General features: G+C 40.5%; 1 long non-coding RNA gene across 6 annotated transcripts in view; it reads right to left on the minus strand.

Moving 5' to 3' along the window:
- LOC104150003 (uncharacterized) overlaps nt 1-23271 on the minus strand; it is a 189912-nt gene that overhangs the window by 17749 nt on the left and 148892 nt on the right. For all 6 annotated transcript variants that reach the window (XR_011139551.1, XR_011139550.1, XR_011139549.1 and 3 more), the window contains one exon: nt 13491-13601. This is a non-coding gene — a long non-coding RNA (uncharacterized lncRNA). The remainder of the gene's footprint in view (nt 1-13490; nt 13602-23271) is intronic.

Consider the following 23271-nt stretch of genomic DNA (forward strand, 5'->3'; position numbering starts at 1 on the left):
CACCACTAATAAGGTATCTGCCAAACAAAGAAACTCCCTTTGGCATCTCTTGCGGGGGAGACAGGACTTCAGTATAATAAATACAGGGAATTTATTCAGGCTCCTGAGCAGAAGCACTTCCTGCAGTCCTCCCTGGATCTTCCATTTCTAGACCACAGACAGCACTGTAACTAGTCAGCTGATGCTTAATCTTCACTTTCATGTGTTAGCATTCCACCTTTCAAAATTAAATTCACGCATCCACGTGCACAATACCCCCATGACTCTTCAGTCAGCACAGGAAAAGGAATGAATATTTAGAACCATGTCAGTGAGTCCCATTAAAATTTTTATACTATCATTTAATTTTTTCAGCTTAGTATATACCCTCATACTGAAAAGTATGTCAGTATGCAGAAATTGTCCAGGCAAAGCTGAATGTTTCAGAAAGTCAACAGAGATATGAAGCAGCTGAAACTCTTGATTTAAGGAGCACGTGATTAGTCTTGGCAACTAAAAATAAGTGAAGCTTTTTGGCAGAAATAGGGGAGACTGTGACTGGCTTTAGATTTAGAAGAGGAAGACCTCCCCATGCACAGATACCCACCTGTTCTACATTCCATATCTAAGAAGACATATATTAGGCTGAGAGCCACTGAAATGGGCAACTGTTGAACTCATAGAGTTTAAAGGCACAAAAAAAAAACAATCAGGCACTTACTTACTGAACTGAAATCACGGCAGATAATTCAATACATAAACACTTTCAACCAGTCGGCATGCTGAAAGCTATGCAAGTCCTTGCAACATTAAGCTCAGAGCAGAAACAGTTTGCACCTAAGGCAAACTGCACCTGTATTACTCAGCTACCATCTTTTACCCAGACCCTCAGTCTTGGGTGATGCCAAACAGCTCTCAACTTTGTACAGCAGATATATAGCTGGTTATGAATTTTATTCTATTCTGCATCAGCATTTTCCGTCATAGAAGGAAGACAATGCCAACACTCAGGCATGGATGAGCAAGAGAGGACACTCCTTTTTTTCTTGAGAAGCGATTGGCCTGCCCTAAGTCCTTAAATTTACCAGAGCAGGGGAGTTAAAGGTGCAATCCTAAATGGAGGTAGGATCAGGAAACCTATGGGTTCACTTGGAAGTCAAATAACGCTTTGTAACAAAACTGTCATTATTAGCTAGAAGTTATTTCTACAACTAGAAATTTTCTAGGTACAGATTTGCCTGTCAAGCAATGGAGAAGTTAGCTGTATAATCCATTTGTCCGTGATTCCTTATGCCCAGGTGCCCAGCTGGAGCTGTTTGGAGTTTGTTTCCTGATGTTCAAAAATCACTGAACAACAGTCATCAAAAATTCAAACTCTCAAAATGCAAGCTGCGTGAAGAGCTGCCCAAACTACCTCTTCTTAGGCACTGTAAAATCAGAGTTGACAAATAAATTTTGTCTGAAGAATTAAGAATATTGTTCTTGGTGTTTAGCTTCATCATTTTCACCTGACTAAAATAAAAAATCTTGGCCACCTAAATCTTCACCCTAATCTCTGAGATAATCACACAGTGTTTGAGAGCTGTGAGGAAAGATTAGCTTGTGCATCCGCCATCTAAATCACTTTTTTTTTCTTGAAATATTAATTAAAAAATAACATTATTTATATGAGTTGCTAAGGCTCCTAAAGTTTTGTCAGCATGATGACCCTACCTGACTGTACAATGTAAAAATAACAATCAGAAACATTGCTTCAAACAATGATTAGCTCAGAAGTTCCCATGTTAATATATTATCTCCTGCAACTGTTAAAACACGGCTACGGCGTCGTGTGTTGCCGCTGCTGCCCTCACTCCCTCCCCACAACACCCGTGCTCGTCGCCTTGCATTAGCCCCTTAGCCTGCCCCTTTGAGCTGGATGCTAGCTGAAATATAGCTACTATGTGCATATGCCTCTCCTTGACTTTTTTACAGGCTACCACAGACTTATTCTGTAAGTCTCATACCGAATCACGCTGCCTCCCTTGTATACGCATGAGCAAGTATATGAGGAACCCAGGTACCTGATTAGAAGCTGAGAATTCATACAGCAAAGCAAGATATATATTACAGGATGCTTACAAATTTAGCTTAGCGTCAACATTCAGAGTAATTTTAGAGGGCTTTAGTCTTCATATATCTTTGCTATTAAATGTGCAGTAATCTGATTACCCAGTCGCTCAAACAGGTGTCACTGCACAACTGTACAGTTCATTAAAATCACTTCAGAGCCCAAAGCTTAGAAAATATTCCACTCAACACCACTTCTTCAGTGAAATCCAAGTAGTTGAGACACAAATATGTAACAAATTCAAAAGAAGTACAATATATGTTAATGTATATTTGATACATTGATTTCTTTTAACCTTAATTATTACCAGAGAATTAATTATTTATATTATAATATTTTCAGAACAGTAAAGACAAAAGCTTAACTATTCATACATTCCATCCCCTTCTTTCCATTCAGCTCTTCCAATCTGCATTTTCATTTCTTATTTAATATTGACAGGGAGAAATTAACTGCATTAATTCCATAGTTCTAAACTAAGGAATCTAAATTTGATTTCTAAGACATAGCTGCTTTCTGATTAATTTCATTCGAGAACTTTCTCCCCTGAAAAAAAACCTTTAGGCAAAGTTAGATGTGACTACATATTTTGCCTTTATTGGGATAAACTTCTCAGGAAAAAGTCTGCTTCCTTATATGCCTTTTTTTTTTTAGCACTTTCAAAGTAATTAATGAAGTCAAAAGGTCTTTCATGGCATCACATTCCAGCCATGTTAACACCTCCTGCTTTAATCTCCACTTTCTGAGCCTGGAGTAAATAAATGAAACTTAATTTAGTTCAGTGAAATAAATTAGTGTAAGAAAAATAAAGTCTATCGTGCACTTCATTCACTAATCTTATACATGTTAATGAAACTTCATGCCAGTGGTGTATCTCTCCCAAGATAAATATAACACTATTCTATACAACTGCAAAAACATTAAAATAAAGTGAGAGGGGGAAAAGCTGGCTTATTGCCAATTTCAAACAAAGTGGAAATATGTTATTCTCATACACAGCAGGTTTACAAATTTTGCTGTGAGCAAAACACATTTTTGCTGCACCCTTCCCTAAGTAATTTTCCCAGGATAGAATATGGTTCTTCCTTGAAGAATTTTTCTTTGCAAAAAAATGCTAGAACTTTTTTTTCTTATTTAAGCAGTTTTGTGGAGTACATTACAATGAAATATCCTCTCCTAACCACCTAATTATTCCAGCATCTACAGAAATCAGAGACAGGTAGTGGCAAAGTAACAGTTCTAAATTCTTCCCTAAAGGTTTCTTTCCTCCACACTTACGGAGCCTGCTGGATTATGTGCTAGCCAAGTTGCTCAGAGACATTCACCTGAGAAAGCCAGAAGATTCTTCCTTTTGAACTAAAAGTCAGTGAACAAATCATCATTCATTTCAGTGGGATATAAAAAAGCCTTGAAATATCTTTCTCAAGTAAAAGATATTTATTAGCAGCACATTGTCCAAACTGTTGTGTCATTCTTTAGCAACACTGAGTCTAGCTCCATGGTATGCAAAAAGAGAAGAAAACAAAAAAATTCTGTCACACAGCAGTTCATCCACTGCAACTGGAGCATATCACAGCACAAGCCAGCTCTGTGCCACTTCTTAGACAAAGTAAGAAGCAGATGTTTTTCCAAGTCCTAAGTGAGTAACAGGAGAAAAGACCTTCATGCTAAGGAGCGACGTCTGTACTGCAGGTTGTGTGGTCATCTTCAAGCTAGCTAGTTGGGATAGCCCTAGCAGCACAGGCCTAGCAGCACAGAGCTCAGCAAAACCCCATGAAGTAGAAGCGCTAAGAAATAAAATAAATATTCGGTTAATTAGTCCAAAGAGAGCTCTCTTAGCTGGCATGGCCAAAGTGCTACCAGTCCTTGGGCTATGTCCCTTAAAGCTGCTACAGACCATATCCTTAGCAGCCTTCAAAAGCACTTTTTCCTTTCTGTTCCACCCTAAGTGCATGCAGACCAATAAGGCACTGCTGTTGATTTGTTTTTGTGTATGAAACTGACAAAATCATGTATGTTCAGCAGGTAGATTCTTCCTATATAGCTCTTTCATTCCAGGCCAATGGGAGGTCTTCTGTTTCCTGATCTGCATGCTGGAAGGATTGTGTCCTTTGCTTTCTGTTTAGATTGCATAAAGTAAAAGCAAGCTGGTCTCATGCTTGTGAGTTAAACAGTTCACCAATATACCACATTTTGCTGTGTATAAAGCACTTTTCAGATGCAGAGAGAGCAGGGAGACAAAGGGGCACCTTCCTCTGAATTAGCTGCTATGGAAGCTGAATACAAGGCTGGGTAAATCTGTGGCTTAATCTATTATAGTAAATCAATGTTTTTATATTTAGTCCTTCTCAGTGTACAGACAAAAATAAAGTAAAAATCTAATACAGTAGAGGTAAATAAAGCTTTAAGATGGTTCTTCTCAGCAGATCCATGATGATAAACTTGCTGCATTAAAAAAAAAAGATACTTCCCCAAGCAGCCACTAAAAAGCAGTGCATATTAATGTATTTCATCAGATGAATAAACATAAGGAGTTGAGGCCCAGGGCTCCAAAGCTAACATTAATTCCTGGTTTTCACAAAACTAATCAGTGCTCGTACAGGAGGATGGAACCTATGACAGTGTTGAAAGGTCAGTTATGATTTCTGCTTGGGCAGTGAAGGTGCATGCCCCTCAGCAGAGGGTGTGTTAGGGATATTTAAGTGTTCTTTTTCTGAGTTGTGAACCTTCTAAGGGTTATTTTTACCTAATTCTACCACCAACATCTGATTTCAAAGGCCTGATTGAGCCAAATGCAGCTGGACGTGTCTGGGCATTCACAAATATGATGACCTTAAATTCACATCAAGACTGCCAGAACTGTAGGCATTCATCTATACAGTTAGAGGAACTGAAAAAGTTATAAGCAAAGGTCATAATAGACTCATGCATTCTGTACAGCCAGCTCAGAGGGAGATATTTAACTCACCCGCATCAGGGGGTTACAAATGTCCTGGTGACTTCAGTCTGACTCCACACTTATGGAGGTCACCCGCATAGGTCCGACAGTATCAGAACGAAAGTTTAAAATTCATGATTGGCCAGGCCTTTTTTGCATGCTTATGGTAGAAAACTAGACATGCTTCAAATGCATATTAAATCCCAGAAGTAAATCTTTTAAGATACACTTACTGAAAATTTCTGTATTGCGTATACTTTGGCAAACTGGATATGCTGTCTATATGAATTCTATGAACTTCCCTCACCAAACAAATCTTGCTTTCCAGCTATTTCAGAAGTGATAATACGTCACACAGTGCATTAAAATATGTGAAAATCTATAAGATGTGTGCAGAGTCAAATGCAAAATCTAGTATCAACTGTAGCGTTTAGGTTGCTCAATCAACCACTCAGGTCAGGAAATTCCAAGAGTTAATGGGCCATAGTCCTTTCTCCTGTAACTCTCTTCAAGCTCTTTTGTATTCCCAGAACTCACTGACATAACACATATGAGGGATTTCTATTCAGTTTAATTTATTACAGAATCACAGAATCGTTTAGGTTGGAAGGGACCTCTGGAGATCATCTAGTCCAACCTCCCTGCTCAAGCAGGGTCACCTAGAGCATATTGCCCAGGATCACATCCAGGTGGCTTTTGAACATCTCCACGGAAGGAGACTCCACTACCTCTCTGGGCAACCTGTTCCAATGCTCTGTCACCCTCACAGTCAAGAAGTTTTCTCTCAGGTTTAGATGGAACTTCCTGTGGTTCAGTTTCTGCCCGTTGCCTCTTGTCCTGTTGCTGGGCACCACGGAGAAGAGGCTGGCCTCATCCTCTTGACACTCCCCCTTCAGATACTTGTACACGTTGATGAGATCCCCTCTCAATCTTCTCTTCTCCAGGCTCAACAGGCCCAGCTCTCTCAGCCTTTCTTCATAGGAGAGGTGCTCCAGTCCCCTCATCATCTTCACAGCCCTCCGCTGGACTCTCTCCAGGAGTGCCATGTCTCTCTTGTACTGGGGAGCCCAGAACTGGACACAGGACTCCAGGGGAGGCCTCCCCAGGGCTGAGGAGAGGGGCAGGATCACCTCCCTCCACCTGCTGGCAACACTCTGCCTCATGCACCCCAGGAGACCATTGGCCTTCTTGGCCACAAGGGCACACTGCTGCCTCATGTTTAACTTGTTGTCCACCAGCACTCCCAGGTCCTTCTCTGCAGAGCTGCTTTCCAGCAGGCCAGCCCCCAGCCTGTACTGCTGCATGGGATTATTCCTGCCTAGGTGCAGGACCTTGCACTTGCCTTTGTTGAACTTCATGAGGTTCCTCTCCGCCCACCTCTCCAGCCTGTCCAGGTCCCTCTGAATGGCAGCACAGCCTTCTGGTGTGACAGCCACTCCCCCTAGTTTAGTATCATCAGCAAACTTGCTGAGGGTGCCCTCTGTCCCTTCCTCCAGGTCATGGATGAATATATTGAACAAGACTGGACCCAGGACTGACCCCTGGGGGACACCACTAGCCACAGGCCTCCAACTTGACTCTGCACCATTCACCACAACCCTCTGAGCTCGGCCATCCAGCCAGTTCTCAAGCCACCTCACTGTCTGCTCATCCAACCCACACTTCCTGAGCTTGCCTATAAAGGTGTGATGGGAGACAGTGTCAAAAGCCTTGCTCAAGTCCAGGTAGACAACATCCACTGCTCTGCCCTCATCTACCCAGCCAGTCATTCTGTCATAGAAGGCTATCAGATGGGTCAAGCACGATTTCCCTTTGGTGAATGCATGCTGACTACTCCTGATCACCTTCTTGTCCTCCACATGCTTAGTGATGACCTTCAGGAGGAGCTGTTCCATCACCTTTCCAGGGATGGAGGTGAGGCTGACAGGCCTATCGTTTCCTGGCTCCTCCTTCTTGCCCTTTTGGAAGACTGGGGTGACATTGGCTTTCTTCCAGTCCTCAGGCACCTCTCCTGATCTCCAGGACCTTTCCGAGATGATGGAGAGTGGCCTAGCGATAACATCCGCCAGCTCCCTCAGCACTCGGGGGTACATCCCATCGGGGCCCATGGATTTATGGATGTCAAGTTTGGACAAAAGATCTCTAACCTGATCCTCCTCGACCAAGGGAGAGTCTTCCTTTCGCCAGCCTTCCTCTCTTGTCCCCAGGTTGTGGAATTCCTGAGGACTGGCCTTAGCAGTGAAGACTGAAACAAAGGCAGCATTCAATAACTCTGCCTTCTCTGTATCCTTCGTCACCAGGGCACCCGCCCCATTCAGCAGCGGGCCCACGTTTTCCCTCATCTTCCTTTTGCTATTGATGTATTTGAAGAAGGCCTTCTTGTTGTCCTTGACATCCCTTGCCAGATTTAATTCCAACTGTGCCTTAGCCTTCCTTGTCGCATCCCTGCACACTCTGACAACGTCCCTGTATTCCTCCCAAGTGGCCTGTCCCCTTTTCCACATTCTGTACATTTCCTTCTTCTGCTGGAGTTTTGCCAGGAGTTCCTTGCTCATCCATGCAGGTCTCCTGCCCGCTTTGCTGGACTTCTTCCTCAGAGGGATGCACTGCTCTTGAGCCTGGAGGAAGTGATGCTTGAATAGTAACCAGCTTTCTTGGACCCCTCTTCCTTCTAGGGCCCTACCCCAGGAGATTCCCCTAAGTAGGTCCCTCAAGAGGCCAAAGTTCACTCTCCTCAAGTCCGGCGTTGCAATCCTACTCGTTGCCCTGCTCCCTCCTCGTAGGATCCTGAACTCCACCATCTCACGGTCACTGCAGCCAAGGCTGCCCCCAACCTTCACATCTCCAACTAGACCTTCTTTGTTCGTTAGTACAAGGTCTAGCATTGCACCTCTCCTCGTTGGCGTCTCCACCACCTGAGTCAAGAAATTATCATCAATGCTTTGCAGGAACCTCTTTGACTGTTTGTGCCTAGCTGTGCTGTCTTGCCAACAGATGTCAGGGTGATTGAAGTCTCCCGTGAGAACCAGGGCCTGTGATCGTGAGGCTTCTTCCAGCTGTCTGTAGAAGGCCTCATCGATGACTTCCTCCTGGTCAGGTGGCCTGTAGTAGACCCCCACAACAGTGTCACCCATGTTACCCTGCCCTTTAATCCTTACCCATAGGCTCTCAGCTTGCTCTTCATCCACCCCGAGGCAGAGCTCCACACATTCTAGTTGCTCCCTCACATAAAGAGCAACTCCACCACCTCGCCTTCCTGGCCTGTCTTTCCTAAAAAGCACATAGCCATCCATGACAGCATCCCAGTCATGTGAACTATCCCACCACGTCTCTGTCACTGCAATGAGATCATGGCCCTGCGACCGCACACAGATCTCTAACTCTTCCTGCTTATTCCCCATGCTGCGTGCATTGGTATACAGGCATTTCAGAGAGCCAGTCAAGCACGCAGGCTTCCCAGGAGAGGTGCAAGAGGATCCTCCATAGCCATGTTCCGTGCTGTCTCCCCTGGCTGTATGCACCCGCTGGAGGCATCCTGACTTGAGCGGTGTTTTACTGACTCCCCTGCCACTATACCACTCCCCTTCCCCCATCTTGCCTAGTTTAAAGCCCTCCGTACCAGGCTGGCCAATCTGTTGGCAAAGACACGCGTGCCCCGCTTGGTAAGGTGGATCCCATCTCACCCTCTCAGCTGTTGATCTTCAAACAGCGTTCCATGGTCATAGAAACCAAAGCCCTGTTGCCAACACCAGCGGCGCGGCCAGCTGTTAACTTGGAAAACTCGTCTACTCCTCCTCCCGTCCTTTCCTCTCACAGGCAAGATTGAGGAGAAAACAACCTGGGCTCCCAGACCCTTCACCACCATTCCCAGAGCTCTGAAGTCCTGTTTGATGGTTACCAATTTGCCTTTCGTGTCATTAGCACCCACATGGAAGATCAGCAGAGGGTAGTAGTCCGACGCGTGGACAAGCCTTGGCAGTCTTTCCACGACATCTCTTATTCGAGCCCCTGGCAGGCAGCAAACCTCTCTGGACAAGAGATCAGGTCGGCAGATAGGTGCCTCTGTCCCCTGCAGCAGGGAGTCACCCACAACAATCACTCGCCGTTTCTTCCGGGGGTTCCTGCACGGCACGGGGTCTGCCAGGCCAGTTGCCTCACTTGGAGCCATGCCCAGCAACTCCTCAGCTTGGAGGGCGCTAAACTTGTTTATTAATATTTGTGTTATTTAATTCTTGCTTGAGACTAGTAGGAGATTCCATAAGAGTACATTAACACGGTGATAAAACTGAGCTAAATTCATCCTGGCTATATAATCTTTGCATGAAATAATCTTTGAACTTGAAATCAAGACAGAGTGGTCCAAAGACCAGGGAAATACCTGACAACTCAGGAGTTAAGTTAATTTTCTCTCTCTGCTACAGATTTCTGTGTGTGACCTTTGGCAAGTCACCTAAACTTCCAAGTAATATTCGTATAGTCATATATTTAACGCACAACCACTTCATTTCAGCTTGAGCTATTTTATTTCCTTCTGTTAGGACAATGAAACAAGTCAAGTTTGAAGTTGGCATTATTCACATTTTTTATTTTTTTGAAAGTTTATTTTTAAATCACATGAAAAGGAGCATATATTTTTCACTGATATAAGAGAAGTAGCCACTATTATGCTTTACGAAAATCCAAAACAGACTCACTAGGCATGGAAAATGCCAACCTGAAAGGACTTTTAGAGAGGCAAGACTGACTTAAATAGGATTAGAACAGAAGTTTGAACTCATGAAGGAAATTTGGACAATTATCCCATTGACTTCCCAGTTGTCAGGGTGTCACCTAGCACTTGTGTTATGTTAGCTTTGATTGCTAGATTGCGCTTTCAGCTTGGTAGGGAGCAAATACATTTAAATTTTATGAAAAATATTGAAAGAAATTAACATTTTCATGTCAGTCATTTTCACCGGTAAGAATTCTTTTCAGGAAGTAAGACAAGAAGATAAGCTGAAAGATACTGGCAGTGCTAGAAACTTATAGGCACCATAGTACAACTCCTAGCTGAGTTATATCACAAATACATTTGTCGTAACATTTTTTATTATTATTTCCATGTTTCTTGTTGGTAAAGTATTGCATATTCCTCTATATGCAGACCTTAGAAGAGATCTTCTAAGAGGTAAAGTGTACATGTGGATTTCTTAGTGTAGGCTCTCACCTCCCCAAAATACAGTTTCTATGCTAACAGATTATACAATACATTTGATGTGTACTCATTGCTCCCTTGAGCTTTGCTGTAATGTTATAAAATGCATGTCTTTTTACAGTGGGGTAGGTTACAGGGGTTTAAAAATGTACACAACAATCTCCCGAAATATGGCAAAACTTTGATATCGTATTTATTTTATATACTAGGATAGCCAAAATATGCATGTATCACCCCTCTTTTACATGTATATATCATAGATCTAATTATAGATACTTTTCTTTCTTTTTATAGGCCATTCCTATAGTGTAAACATAGAATTAAAATGACGTAAAATAAATGGAAAAAAATCACCCATGTTTCTCAGCCCTGAAGTATGACGTTTTAGAGATGTCAGATTTCACATTCTGTTTGTGTTTAGAGAGATATTCTCGTCTTTAGAAATGTCAACATCTGGCTAAATAAACATGAAGAACATTTGCAAGGTTGTCACGCATAAAAATAGCTGGTTAAACTCTGTCTTGCATGAAAATAACTGGTGAAATACTATGTCCCCCTGTTTTATTAATAAAATAAAATTTCACTGAAAGTTTCACTGGAAATTTCATATATGCTCTGTAACTGAGGAAAAAATTATAAAGGAAGTCTTTTTGTTGATCTGCAGTTTCAAGTCAACCCAAAAAAGTGCCACAAATTCAAAGAATGCTCCTGAGTGCTACATTTTACATAGGAATGTCTAATTTAGCTGACGGATGTGGAAAAGTACATGTGGCCTAGTGATGATGCAAGTGGATGGAAAAGAGCATGTGTATTCTAACATAGGTCAGCATTCATTTGTGCTTAAAATTAAAAGCTATACGCCAGAAAAAATATATATGCTTTCCTTAATCAAATGATCTTGATAAGAGTTAAGAGGCCTTTGCTCATTCATAAAAGATGAGCTATGAATAACACTACCCAAGTTTTGGAATCATTTGGTATATAAAGCAGCTTGAACTTGACCTTTTACCTCTCCGTTTACCTTTTCTATTTCTTTCTAGGAACATGTGTTGTGCTGTGGGTTCACTGAAGATGTCCCCAGACTGCCCCGCTCAGAGGTACCTCTGTTACCAGAAGTCTTGTGCTACTGCTGCTCCTTCTGCAGACACGGACAGCCAGGATGGAGCAAGTCCTCCTGGCTCACAAGCACACAATGGTCTCAGAAAGGGCTATCTTCTGTAGCCACAAAGGAAAAGATGAAGTAACTCAGAGCATGGGGAATAGGGACCAGAACACAGGATTTCTTCTTTCGCAAAGAAGCGACCTCCTCTATGGCTGCCAGAGGTAAATAGTCATTGTACGCAGACCTCCGTGCGATGCGCAGAGAAAGGATGTAGGGCCCTGGAAATTCCTCTTAAAGCACTGCGATATAATAGCTAGTAACACATGCAAATCTCAAATGAGAAAGCTCCAAATTGCCTGGAGATATGGAGAACTGATAAGTGTCAGGCCATTCCTGACAGATTCAAACATATCAATGCTAGCGAAAAACTTCAGCTTCTCAGATTTGCTCAGCTAAAAATACAGTCAAACCAGGAATAAGTATGCAGAGTTACCAAGATGACAGTTGACTTATTTAGTTCCTCAAATTGTCTTCCTTTGAATGAAAAATGCTTTCTGAAAAGTAAAAAGAGCTAACGTTTTTCTATATTTTTAATTTAATAAAATAACAGCATTCAAATATTGTGACATTCTTGTAGACTGGCTTTTCATTTTCTCTCTTTTTTTTTTTGGCTCTTTAATTATGGGATACATGGCAGGCTCTGAGTCTTTCACTATAATACACCAGCTCTCAGAAACAAACATGTTAATTGGGTATTCATTTCTAGCTTCTCCAACACGTCTAGTCAGCTCCCAAAGCAGCTGAATACAGTTTCATATATCATAGGTTTGAGTAAAAATATGAAAGCCATAGTGGAGGGTACAGACAAAGGCCATCTTTGGCCTCAGGGGCTAACCTGCTTATGCAACATCTCCTGGCTACGGCTTTGAAATATTTGCTGCTGGAGCCTCTCTCTATGCCGAGCCCGGGGTGGCTTAGGAATCGAAAACCCCAAGGCTAAATTAACTGTTGTGAAAACCCCACTTCTAAACATGCAGGACTTTTTCATTAAGAGATTAAAGTGCAGGTACGCTATACACTTATCATATGCTCACAGACTGATCTCCTGATGTTGGCTCCAAACCCTTTCCTCTGCTGCTACTGCTCCTCTCGCCAGGCTCCATGAAAGTAGCTACAAAATCCGTGTGAATCTACCCTGAGATGCTACCTGGGTTCACACTGGAGTATCCCAACAACCCATGGCCTCCTGAAAGTCTGCAGGATTAGCAAATACTACAAACCTAAAACTATGCATAGAAAACGTCACGCATAATGTATACATAGATACAGTGAATGCACTAACAGATCATTCCTGGGCTGCACACAGTGGACAGACTCAGACTAGTCACTTCTGATAGTGTGTTTCAGCATTAACATTTTGCATACACATACCAATATTCCACAGTGATAAATATACTCTCTACAGCATGATATGAAATAGAGCAGGTTTTGGTGGAAAATATATGTTTTCAATAGTATTCATGCACTGAAGCATTCTTGCAAGCTAAACAGAGCTAACTCAGAATATAAACTGATGCTTCTCCTGGATCTCAGTTCATCAGTTCTGCAAAGAAAGGGCTACGGTTTCCATAAAAAGCAGCAGTCCAGAAATTGTTCCACAGAGGGAAAACCTTGACCTTATTTCTTGCTTGCAGTTAAATTAAAGGAGTTTTATAACTATGGGTATCTTAAAACGTGAGGGTGATAGAGGCTGAAAGTAAAGATATTTAGGTGAGCAGATTACTCTCTCCAGAGGATCCAAGTCTTTTACAATTGCCATCCATCTCCACCAGAAAGGAGTTTCACATCCAGTGAAGAGCAATAAATCTTATGGTCATAATAAGAGCAAAAGGAATGAACTTAGTCTAAAAGCATCTAAAACAATATGCAAAATGCATTCTTCAGAGACAATAGGAATATCTGTATGGACATGATCCACAATTCACTGTGCCAGAAGCCTGACAACCAAGGGTAGAAGGAAAAGACATGTCCAAGAGTTCAGGCCACATCTATGAAGAAAAGTTCTGAAAATGTGAAGTAACAGACTCTTATGCAGTATTTGAATTCCCTTATTTTCGGTCATACAGGGCAGTGTTATCTGCAGCAAAACAGTTAAAAACAGTCTTACCTCATTCACCGTCTGTTTGATGGCCCCATAACAAAGAGACACTTCAGTCCATATGTTATTCTAAAATCCAGGTAAGCATTACTTTTAATTTGCTTAGCACCTAAACAAAATCTGCAAAAGGAAAAAAAAAAAACTATTTTTTAGACCTACTTTGTGAAAGTCAATGTGAATAGAAGTATTTCATATCACCTTCTATTTTCCCTGAAAAGACTAGGAAAATATAAAATTCCCTAGAAATGCCCAGAGATACAACACCAGATCTGACAACCTTATTCATAGGACACCCGTGGACTAAGGGACTGCTCAACTCAAGTACATGTTGTAGGTTCTCCCTTTATAAAGTTAATGGAAAATAGGATCACGTTATTTGCATTTTGTGAACTGTAGAAATGGTAAATAGTAAAAGTAAAGATTTTCTGAAACATTTCTGTGCTTTACACTGCTGGTTAGCACCAGAAGACATTAATACTGATAAAGCTATTTATTTTTTTAAGAATGTGGAGTCCTAGACTCATTTGAGCCATGACTTTTGGCTTAAGTTGATTAACTTTCTTATTTCTGTGGCATTCCTTCTCACTGCCACATCCAAATCCAGTTTTCAAGAGGATGCCAACTCCTTGTTGAAAATAGTCTTCTGTAATACACTAACCAATAGCTTGGAAACAGCTGGGCTCATATGGGAATAATTAATCACAGTTTACATTTAGGCCATTCAGCACATTTAATATTCAAATACATACATCACATATAAAAAGATATATGCTATTAAAAGCATTGTTTTGGCATAATTCAAGAAAATATAGATTCAAAGTATTCTTTGTTATTTGGACACATCTTTCTTCCATTAATTTTAACGGAAGAGATGGACCAGATTCATAGCTGGCTTGGAGCGATATACTTTCACGGAAGTCAACTGAACTATATTGATTTACTTCTAGTAGGAATCAGGGTGTAGACCTCCCAGAAGAGAATCAGTTTGTGAATAAAAATGATACTATATTGGAAAAATTCAAAAGAATTATTTTCTGGTGAAACATAATGGTCAAAACCTCTGAGTTACATCCTTTCTTTTAAACATTTCATTCTTACCGGGTATCCCCATTCATGACCACCAATATATTTAATTTCCTTTCAAATAGAGAGAAGTTTCACAAATAGGGGCTGCTATATAAGCACATAATTATCAAGTTAACTTGTTTAAAAGATTTCTGAGAATGTTTATAACCTCAGAAAATGCTGCTGTTGCAAACCAAACTTTCCTCAGAAATGAGCTAATTTATCAAAACAAGCATGTTTCAGTAACATCAAATTGCACTAACATTGTGTTAAATGATTTTAAAGTACTTTATTTTATACTTTATAAAATATGCTATAGCATAAAGACATCAAAATCAAAATGAAAGATCTTTGCTTCACTAAAAGAGATTTTTTTTGTAAATGCATCTTTCTACATGCATAAATGTGCTGCAACATAAGGTCTTTCTTAAGATATGTAGTTCTAAACATAAATAGCTAGTATAAATTTCAAAGAATTTCACTAGGAATGACTTAGGTTGACTAGCTACCCAGATAATGTATTTTACTGTGCTCCATATTCGCAGTACAGAGTTTTAAATTCAGGGGATGATGCAAGCCGTCAATAAGTGTATACTCTCGTACTGGCAGTAATTTTTTGTCTTGAGAGATTATTGTAACCACACGAAGCTATGGTAAGTGAAACATAAATGCCAAACCTAATATGGTAATATAAACAAGAGTTAAAAGATTCACCTCGGTCACCTTTTTTCATGTTTTTATTTTACATAGCATGCTTTATAAAAAGTGATCAATTAAAACCTTTAAAAAAAATCTGATCTTCATACTGTGAGGACAGTTTCTTAAATTGCATGAGTCTCCAAGAATGAACTATGCATTCATTTTGAATTCAAGGCAAACCAATTTTTATAAATCCCTCCCGCACCAAATCAGTAATGCAACACGAAGATTTTTGAGCAAAGGGAGAAAATTACATTGCTGTAGTCCCAACTTTAGGACTGACTGTTAGATTCAGGGCCAAGGTGGAAGATACAGAACTAATCCATCTATGATGCCTTGTAGGCATGTAGCAACAAAAACAGACACAGACACATGTATAACTGAAAATAAAGTACGGCATATACCAGGAAGAATTCTCAGGATACAATTCCTTCACAATCAATATGTAAAAATATTCCTAACAAACCTCCCTACTCAAAAATCCCTAATCATAGTCATGAAACTATTTTACTCCACCGTATCTCAACCTACCCTGAAACTTACTAGGGCACAGATGTGTCTTCCTCTCCAGACTTTAATAAGGAGATCCTTTGGTGTCCTCTAATAATATAATTATAACAGTACAGGACTGATGGCTAAAAACTAAGAATGTGAAGAATTATGACACAATGTACAACAATATAGTCTATATTAGTATTGTAGTAAGCCAGTACGATTTTAAGAAACAGAACATAAGTGCATAGCTTTTTATTTCCTTCAGAAAACTAAGTAATATGAATTGGAAAGAATCGCAGGCTTTGAGAAGGCTAAATGTAACATAGTTAGAAAAGAAGTCACATTTCTACCTCTTTTCTGTCACTGGAAACTCCACTCTTTTTTGCCATGTTTTTCAGATCTATCCACTATGTTACCTTTGACAATGCTCTCTTCCTAGTTACTCCCTCTAGTTACTCCAATCAGGTTGTATCTTCATCTTGATAATCCTTTTTGCTCCCCATCTGCAAGGGTGCTAAAGTATGCACATGCCCAATTCTGCTGTCCACATTGCTGATCCCATCAACCATCAGTTACACGTTTCTACGTTGTGCTCACTAATCCTCGGCTTTTAGATTCCTGGTGCTAAATCCAACCCAGTCAGGAATATTTCAATTGCAGAATTTACTTTTTTGTGGGACAATTAATAGTCCTGCCAGTGGAAGTCATTTAGTGCACCACAGAGTGTAGCTTTGCCAGCCTTTTATGCTGCTCATTTTCTGCGTTTACACTTGTGGACAGGCTATGAAATTAATATATGAACTGCCCCGGTACATTCCAGCTATTTACTATATAGACCAATATTTCAGTAGCATGCTGGGGTGCCTTTCAGACACTCTAAGAACACCCAACAATGGCCACTCTAAGAACTGGCCAACAATGGACTGGGAGAGTTGCATCTGAAAGGTATAATGAATGCTGCGACTGAGGCCCTGTCATGTATGCAGGTAGGAAAATACAGCAAGAAGTTCACCAGAATTGTCATGCAGTGGCATCAGACCATTCACATAAGGCCCGCTCAAAGGCGTTTAAATCAATGCGAGTAGCTGGTCTCAACTATTAGGCATCTGCACGATATACAGTGCAGGTTGCTCTCACCAGACAGCTTACTACTGCTATATGAATGCTTCCCCACACTTCTCAGGTGGGCTGGGTTCATGGATAAGCATTTTGGCGCTGATAGATAATCTTCTAACTGCTGGTGCTAGCTGCAATCTTCCTATGAAATCCAGCACACCCAACAAGGCCAGAAAAAAAAAAAAAGAAAAAGAAAAGAAAAAGAAAAAAGAGTTTAAGACAATAGGATTGCCAAATTCTGATTTACCTTTACCTATAGTATACCACCAGAAAGAATCAGCACATATATTAACTGCACAGAGTAATACTGTCCCATTTTGAAGAGCTTCTTGAACATGGAATCAAGTTCACCTCTGACAATACAGGAAGCATGTGCACAAAAGTTCAACCATTTACACACTTTGTTCACTTATGATCATGTTATAGTCACAACTCTATTATATTACTATTAATCTATTATATAAATGTTACTGTACTAACAATATGCTACACCATTTTTATTGACCTGCAGCAAGAATAAATCACCATTTGGAAAGACCTTAAATGTCTTTTTTTTGGCATAGCCTATGAAGTTTAACTCAGAAAATAGAGAGACGCACAAGAAATTTTGGTGATTTGCTAACAACAACATTATAGTGGTTCATTTGGAGTGCTGATGGCAAGATACTGCTAATTTCAAAACTATTTGCATGAAAATATAGGATCATAGAAGAAATAAGTTGGAAGGCATCTCTGAAGGTACTCTGGTCCAATCCCTTCTCAAAATAGAATGAACTTTGAAGTTATACTCAAAGTCATTATCAGATTAGATTGCATTACAAATGCCATCCATGGGACTGTGTCTTATTGCACAATACTCAATGCCTATGTAGCTAGAGGCAATTTTTAAAAAATGAAACAGACCCTGGGCACTGATGAACTATTAGACAATTCACACATTCAAGGAAGTACTATGGGCCGAGCATCAGTGAAGTTAAGGGAAACAGGAATGCTTAAAATGGTCACCTTCATGTTCCATGTGTCAATTTTAATAAGTAGTCAGCCTTTTGTAACTTGCCGTTTTGTGGACCTTGAAATTCTATGGAGATATTGTGCCAATGTGTTGAAGGTTTCCGAAATGTCTGAGGTGTGAGGCTACCTTTTTTTTAAATGCTTCCAGCAACTGTAGATGGGAAATCTTTCTGGAAGATCATACCTGACTATACTGAGTTTGATTTCTTTGGCAGCTAGAATATAAACGTAAACATAAAACTGTGTGTAGGCTAATCTGGAGACAAGAAGTATTATTTAATTAGCTTGTGCCGATGACTTGCTTTTTGATATTTTAATAAAACATCACAGCACAATTGTGACTTTTCATCTCCTTAGTTAAGTGGAGAATAGCACATGCTTTAACATACATAAGACCTTTTTTTAAACTTACAAATCTATCCAAGTAAGAATTTGCAAACAGCACAGTAAGATATTCTGACTGCTAATAACAAGTTGAAAAGCTTTGCAATCTGTAAAATAAGAGGGGCAAAGAAAGTTAAAGAAAAAAATAAAGACTGCTTTAACAAGAGGCAGCCTATAGTTGAGATCTTTTTGTATTCCTTTTCTTTCCTACACTTTCTCTATGTTCTGATGGCAAGCCGTGATTTTCTTCTACAGTGGCTAGAGCCTCTTTCAGAGGACTTTTGTTACCTTTTGCACTGTAAAGAAGTCCCCTCTGGAGAAAAGGGCATTGAGAGGTGAAGAATTTGGCACTGAATAGACATCGTATTGCAAAGTCATAATATTGGGATACTACTAGAACACTCATTAATCTCATCTCATTATAACTGCTTGAGATATTTCATATGCACCCAGCCTTGCAACCATTTCCTGGATTATTTGCTTTTAACACCTTGCTCCTTTTTTTGTATACCTCCAGCACTCCCACTTCTTCGCTCATCAGCCATGAACTCCTCACCTTTGCCTTTAAGAACCATCTCCTACTAGCTCCCCGTCAAAAAGGTGCCCACATCTTAAATTCAAAAACAAGCATTTTCATGTTTCAGGTTCCTGACTGGCGAGGCAGCTGGTGCACTGAGTTCACTGCCACACACGTGGCTCTGCATAGCCTTGTTTCCTTGTCCTTCCTCTGGCTGTGAAGCACCTACCTGTTGTGTCTGCTCACATTTAAAAGTTGCAAGCCACATGATGAAAGATCTTCCTCCTTCCTGTTTGTACAGCATATAGCACAGTTGGGTCAGAGACCATTACTAGTGCAACAATAGCATAAAACCAAGGAGTAACGGGTAAATATATGCTCCATAAGAGCATAAGAGGTCAATAAATTTAATGCCTATTGCCTATCCTCTTCTGTATAAATAATGAAAATTACTTAAGATAATAAAACTCACCTTCAATATTTACAAATAAAATTTAAAGAACTGATAGGACTGTCATTTAGTTGTTCACATTCCCCTGAATCAAAAATTACTACTTCTTATGAATACTTTGATGAATCCAACCAATTGTTAATTTATAGGGTTGTCTGAAAGAATTTGGTGTTCAGGAATGCTTGAAAAATAGAAACGTTGCAGAAATATGGTACATAAAGTCTTTATTCACATAACATTGTGTCCTTTATGGGGGATGTGTAATGTATTCTGGTACTCTCTGATTTATTGCTGTTCATTTAAATGACACTTACGGAATTCTCAAGGACCTTCTTCTAACATACAGCATCTTTTCTAGTCCTTAAATACATGCACATTCACACACAAAAATGCACTGAACAAGACAAATGTATTAACGTTTGTTAGCAGGTCAAAATAAGACATTATCAAGGATTAAGTGTTGTCTTTGACCTGCTAACACTTAAGCAAGCTGCAGCAGCCTAGTATAATTCAGCTTGTATGCTTTGCTCAACCTTTGTTAACTAACATGAAGAAACAGCTTTTCCCTTTAGTAAGGACAAAGCATGGTATTTCAAAAAGGCTAAGAGTAAGGCTGTGTACCTAGTTAAATCCTACATTTGACTGCTGAAATCATTCTTTCCCTTTCCACCCAAATCCACACAGAAACAACAACAAAACAGAATAAAAAATGCCTAAACAGAAACTGCGTTAAAAGATTTTCTTCACTAAAATCAAACAAAAATGGAAAACATCTTTTCCCATTTGTACAAAATGTTCGCTAGGAGACAAAATGAAACACCTAAATGCACCTTGACAGAAAAGACAGAGGAAATGAGGGACTAGGCTCCCAAATCCTTTTCTAAATAGTCTCCACTAGTTTATCCACTAGACCAATCACTGCAGCATATGCTATGATATTCGAACTACAGCCTCTGCCTATGGGATTTGCAGTCAGACTTTTCTGAACAGTCCTCAGCAGATAATGCCCTCACCACTGTGTAATCAAGTATTCTGGGCTGCTTCTCAGGGTACTCTGAAACTCAGGCAAATGTCCTTGTCACTATGCTGCAGTACAATTCATCTTATCGGTCTGTTTCAGTGACAATTTAAGCACACTACAAACACTGAAGCACCTTCCACGGGATGGGTTGTCAGAGCTCAGCCCCGCATTCATTTTGGAGGAAAAGTTACTCAGTTCAAATCCACTATTTGCCCAATGCAGGTCTATGCCCCTCTGGATTCAGTAGCCCAGTCACCACTCCAGTGCCATCTGCTAAGGCTTTCAAGATGTCTAAGCTTCTTCACCGTGGTCTGTGATTGCACTTGACCTCTGTATAGGAAATACAAAAAGAGTGGGGGAAGGAAAGGGTCCTGCCAGACGCAATCTGGCCCTAACAAAAATATCAGTAAAAACAAAGCTGCCTTTACCCTCCCAGCATTGTTCTCTTATTTTCAGGAAACAGAGTTTTGCTCTAAGGCTGCAGAAGTGAGCTGCAGGTGTGATGGTTAAATAAACCTGTGAAAAGGATTTATGAAGTGACTGATATTCTACACACAAAAGCTCTATAAACATCTAAACCCTTTCTACAATGTTGCAAAAGCAGTGCTTCCAAATTTGCTAATTATGCATATCTTATCAATATAGAAATGAGAAAATTCATAAATAGATTTTAATTTTCAAATCAACTCAGCCACAAGCAAGCCAGTCTCACATTTCTGCTTCAGTTATCTGATTTTTCTGTGATTTCAAATAGAATCAAGTTCCCTAAACTCACCACCGTTTTAAAGAGACGTTTCACTTTGGATAAAGGATGTGACTGGCTTATTCAAGATCATCTGAGTTTAGACAATCTGGCAGTTAGGCCCAGGTCTAGAGCAATTAATGATCTCTCATCTTGCTGAGTTGGGAAGCCTTCAGGAAGCCATCTCAGCATTTATGACCAAGGATTGACCAGCCAGGGTAGGACTTAAGTGCTGAAGTCCTTGACTAGATGACGACTTCTGCTCGTAAGCGTTTCTGTGCAGAAATAGTTTAATGAAGTGCTGAACAAACTTGATGTGTCCCGAAGTTTCAGGTGTCGATTAAGCTTTTCAAATGTGGCTCTAAACCACACGTCTGCACCTACACCACGTCGTATGGGAGCTCATAGCCAACACTAGGGGACAGCTAAATGCACACCTAATCGAAGACCCTCACGTATCTCTGAAATACAGGAAGGTAACTAATATCCAAGAGAGCCAAATGAAAATCTAACATTTACACTAGTCAATAAAACAGCCAGGGACAGCTCTGTGCCCTGAAGTGGGAGGGCACAGCACCAGCTTATGTCTGCACGTGAGTGCAGCACAGTCCAGCTCTTACTTCCAGCCTGCCACTGGGAATCGTCCCCGGACCAGGCAGGCCCTGAACTTGCCTGGGCGTCACTGGCTGTCACTGGTTAGTGAGAGATAAGGACAATCGGCAGCTGTGCTGACAGCGTAACCCTACCAGGAATGTCATCCCAGCCTTGAACCCAGGCTGTGGCACTCTGAAATTCCTAATACAGGCATAGTCACGGAGACTAAACAAAATACTAAATGCACAAGGATACACCCAATCATAAAGACTACTTTGAGCATGGATAATTTTGACTCCTGCATGACTTTTGCTTAGTTTACTACCCCTTACCTTCAAATGATGCAACTGTATCCTTATTTCTAGAAAATCAGTATATGGAGCCTAAAGAAAGGAAAGATTCGCAGCAAATCTCATGCTAACTATTTTCTTTAGGAAAGCAGGCTGACTCTCTCCCTGCTGGTGAAAAGCATCATTCTGGTGAGTCAGGCAGATTTGGGGAAATAGCAAAGATAAAAAGCCATTATCATAAGGCCTTGTGTCCCGCTCCTCCCAGGTGGTCTGGGGGACGTTCTTCCAATCCCTCACTACAGTCACTCACCATGAAGAGTACAGATGTGGCTCTGAATTTAGTTCCACGGGCTATTAGTTTTCCAACACATTCCCTCCTTGCAGTCAGAATTAAATCAATCTCCCCCTCACTCAATATTCAAATCCCCGTCTGCAGAAAGACAGGTTTCCACAGAGTATAATTTTGAAATGTAAAATAAAGAAGAGACAGTTAAAATGAAAATGTTGACCTATATAAAAAAATTGGTAAAACACTAACCCCCTTTCTTTTTTTTTTTTTCACAATACAGTTAATTGCAGAATTTGCAGTCCTGAATGGCTCATGACATTGGACAGGAGGACAGTTGAAGGTATATCTGTCTTAGAAAATGTCTTTGACCTTTAGATATTGTCTTAGCTCAGTCCTGGACCTCATACAATGTTTGTCAAGGTGGACAACAGTTTTGGAGATGACAGATATTATGACCTGCACCTAATTCAAGGCATTCCAGCCCTGGAGGCAAATTTAATTTTGCAGCATCAATAAAATGGATTCCATTGGGGGAGGACCTCAGAGAAGCAGTGAAATTTCTGGGGGGATCCTCTGACTTCAAACTCTGGAATTTTAGGGTGTAGGTGGGAATGAGTGCCTGGGAGGGGTGCCTGCAGTTTGAAAGAGCTTAGGAAGCCATGGCCATGACCTTCCTCTCTTGACACTTCTCACTGCTCCCCCTTGAAGCTAGTCTTTCCTATCTTTTTTTCTTTTTTTTTTTGCATGCAGTCAAACCACAGAAAAGTTAATCAAAAAAAATGCTCCAGTGCAGATCAAAATTGTGAAATAGCCTGAGAAACCACCATCTTCTGTTTATTTTCATTTCTTTTCCAGCATTAATCCCCAGGAGGGCTACAGCACAATCCTACTTTATGATGCAACCTGTCAATGGCTTGAAAGCAGGCAAAATGAGGAAGGAGGGGGAAGTAGGAGTTGTTGTAAAAAATGAAGTGATTTCTCAAGAGCCTCCCCTGGAGGCCCTGGAAGATGTTAACATAAGGTCTCATAGTGGCTAAGGCCAATGCTGGAGGCAGATTAGATATATTCAAATAGTCTTAGAATAATAAAAACTGAGAGAGCTTGTGTAACTCAACA

Source organism: Struthio camelus, chromosome 2 (genome assembly GCF_040807025.1).
Source record: "Struthio camelus isolate bStrCam1 chromosome 2, bStrCam1.hap1, whole genome shotgun sequence".
NCBI classification, from domain to species: Eukaryota; Metazoa; Chordata; class Aves; order Struthioniformes; family Struthionidae; genus Struthio; species Struthio camelus.